The sequence below is a fragment of the Ambystoma mexicanum genome, unplaced genomic scaffold (genome assembly GCF_040938575.1).
Source record: "Ambystoma mexicanum isolate Mex_15411 unplaced genomic scaffold, UKY_AmexF1_1 Mex_scaf10, whole genome shotgun sequence".
NCBI classification, from domain to species: Eukaryota; Metazoa; Chordata; class Amphibia; order Caudata; family Ambystomatidae; genus Ambystoma; species Ambystoma mexicanum.
In genome coordinates this window covers 1,702,501-1,705,000 of record NW_027182325.1, presented here as the reverse complement: position 1 = coordinate 1,705,000, position 2,500 = coordinate 1,702,501, and the positions used below count along the sequence as shown (strand labels likewise).

The 2,500-nt window shown below is 46.8% G+C and overlaps 7 non-coding genes and 1 pseudogene across 7 annotated transcripts; all 8 read right to left on the bottom strand.

The window, feature by feature from the left end:
* Positions 1-63: 63 nt before the first annotated feature.
* Positions 64-182, bottom strand: LOC138541602 (5S ribosomal RNA). The gene has a single exon (XR_011289604.1). It is a non-coding gene; the product is annotated as a 5S ribosomal RNA (ribosomal RNA).
* A 106-nt stretch (positions 183-288) lies between these two features.
* On the bottom strand, positions 289-407 carry LOC138541957 (5S ribosomal RNA). Its single transcript, XR_011289949.1, has one exon. It is a non-coding gene; the product is annotated as a 5S ribosomal RNA (ribosomal RNA).
* A 463-nt stretch (positions 408-870) lies between these two features.
* Positions 871-979, bottom strand: LOC138545053 (5S ribosomal RNA; annotated as a pseudogene).
* A 106-nt stretch (positions 980-1,085) lies between these two features.
* LOC138540525 (5S ribosomal RNA) lies at positions 1,086-1,204 on the bottom strand. Its single transcript, XR_011288569.1, has one exon. It is a non-coding gene; the product is annotated as a 5S ribosomal RNA (ribosomal RNA).
* Positions 1,205-1,310: 106 nt separating this feature from the next.
* LOC138541725 (5S ribosomal RNA) lies at positions 1,311-1,429 on the bottom strand. The gene has a single exon (XR_011289725.1). It is a non-coding gene; the product is annotated as a 5S ribosomal RNA (ribosomal RNA).
* Positions 1,430-1,535: 106 nt separating this feature from the next.
* LOC138541805 (5S ribosomal RNA) lies at positions 1,536-1,654 on the bottom strand. Its single transcript, XR_011289801.1, has one exon. It is a non-coding gene; the product is annotated as a 5S ribosomal RNA (ribosomal RNA).
* Positions 1,655-1,760: 106 nt separating this feature from the next.
* LOC138539813 (5S ribosomal RNA) lies at positions 1,761-1,879 on the bottom strand. Its single transcript, XR_011287878.1, has one exon. It is a non-coding gene; the product is annotated as a 5S ribosomal RNA (ribosomal RNA).
* A 106-nt stretch (positions 1,880-1,985) lies between these two features.
* Positions 1,986-2,104, bottom strand: LOC138548993 (5S ribosomal RNA). The gene has a single exon (XR_011292782.1). It is a non-coding gene; the product is annotated as a 5S ribosomal RNA (ribosomal RNA).
* Positions 2,105-2,500: the final 396 nt, after the last annotated feature.

The window sequence follows — 2,500 nt, the reverse complement described above, 5'->3', positions numbered from 1 at the left end:
AGACCTTGCAGTTTTGAAAGGCAATTGAGAAATGGCTCACTTCCTGAACTTGGAGTACAAAAAAGCCTACAGCACCTGGTATTCCCAGGCGGTCTTCCATCCAGGTACTAACTAGGCCCGACACTGCTTAGCTTCTGAGATCAGACGAGATCAGGCACATTCAGTGTGGTGTCGCCGTAGGCTCTGGGCCTAGTGAGTTTTGTACTTTTAAGCATCTAGTCGGCTAGACCTTGCAGTTTTAAAAGGCAATTGAGAAAGGGCTCACTTCCTGAACTTGGAGCACAAAAAAGCCTACAGCACCTGGTATTCCCAGGCGGTCTCCCATCCAGGTACTAACTAGGCCTGACACTGCTTAACTTCCAAGATCAGTCGAGATCGGGTGCATTCAGTGTGGTGTGGCCGTAGGCTCTAGGAATGCTAAGAATATTACTCTTATGCATTTGCATTTAGTAAGCTAAGCCATGCAGCCACTTGCAACATGATACCACGCTCATCGCTCGATCAGGCTCGATCAGGCGAGATATATAAGACTGGTGGGCCCATTCAGGACTCCTATGTCTGGTAGGATAACTTTAATTCATCCATCCTGTGTCTGTTGCAGGGAGGTGGAGAGAACAATCAACACAATAATGGTTTTCTTTCATGCCTCTTGAAGGACTCAATATTCTCTGTACTGCATTACATGTGAAAGTCGATTTATTACCCATGAACACACTACCTGTATGCTAATTCTATGTAAAAAGGTAGCTCCAGCCCTCATGATGTTGTCCAACATTTCCGCTATAAAACGGGATACAATTATTTTGGAAACATACCAAATTTGAAAAATAATTGAGAAGTTGCGCAATTACTAATCATGGAGCACAAAAAAGCCTACAGCACCTGGTATTCCCAGGCAGTCTCCCATCCAGGTACTAACTAGGCCTGACCCTGCTTAGCTTCCGAGATCGGGCGCATTCAGTGTGGTGTGGCCGTAGGCTCTGGGCCTAGTGAGTTTTGTACTTTTAAGCATCTAGTCGGCTAGACCTTGCAGTTTTGAAAGGCAATTGTGAAATGGCTCACTTCCTGAACTTGGAGCACAAAAAAGCCTACAGCACCTGGTATTCCCAGGTGGTCTCCCATCCAGGTACTAACTATGCCCGACACTGCTTAGCTTCCGAGATCAGACGAGATCGGGCGCAATCAGTGTGGTGTGGCCGTAGGCTCTGGGCCTAGTGAGTTTTGTACTTTTAAGCATCTAGTCAGCTAGACCTTGCAGTTTTGAAAGGCAATTGAGAAATGGCTCACTTCCTGAACTTGGAGCACAAAAAAGCCTACAGCACCTGGTATTCCCAGGCGGTCTCCCATCCAGGTACTAACGAGGCCTGACACTGCTTAGCTTCCGAGATCAGACGAGATCGGGCGCAATCAGTGTGGTGTGGCCGTAGGCTCTGGGCCTAGTGAGTTTTGTACTTTTAAGCATCTAGTCAGCTAGACCTTGCAATTTTGAAAGGCAATTGAGAAATGGCTCACTTCCTGAACTTGGAGCACAAAAAAGCCTACAGCACCTGGTATTCCCAGGCGGTCTCCCATCCAGGTACTAACGAGGCCCGACACTGCTTAGCTTCTGAGATCAGACGAGATCGGGCGCATTCAGTGTGGTGTGGCCATAGGCTCTGGTTCTTGTGAGTTTTGTACTTTTAAGCATCTAGTCGGCTAGACCTTGCAGTTTTGAAAGGCAATTGAGAAATGGCTCACTTCCTGAACTTGGAGTACAAAAAAGCCTACAGCACCTGGTATTCCCAGGCGGTCTTCCATCCAGGTACTAACTAGGCCCGACACTGCTTAGCTTCTGAGATCAGACGAGATCAGGCACATTCAGTGTGGTGTGGCCGTAGGCTCTGGGCCTAGTGAGTTTTGTACTTTTAAGCATCTAGTCGGCTAGACCTTGCAGTTTTAAAAGGCAATTGAGAAAGGGCTCACTTCCTGAACTTGGAGCACAAAAAAGCCTACAGCACCTGGTATTCCCAGGCGGTCTCCCATCCAGGTACTAACTAGGCCTGACACTGCTTAACTTCCGAGATCAGACGAGATCGGGTGCATTCAGTGTGGTGTGGCCGTAGGCTCTAGGAATGCTAAGAATATTACTCTTATGCATTTGCATTTAGTAAGCTAAGCCATGCAGCCACTTGCAACATGATACCACGCTCATCGCTCGATCAGGCTCGATCAGGCGAGATATATAAGACTGGTGGGCCCATTCAGGACTCCTATGTCTGGTAGGATAACTTTAATTCATCCATCCTGTGTCTGTTGCAGGGAGGTGGAGAGAACAATCAACACAATAATGGTTTTCTTTCATGCCTCTTGAAGGACTCAATATTCTCTGTACTGCATTACATGTGAAAGTCGATTTATTACCCATGAACACACTACCTGTATGCTAATTCTATGTAAAAAGGTAGCTCCAGCCCTCATGATGTTGTCCAACATTTCCGCTATAAAACGGGATACAATTATT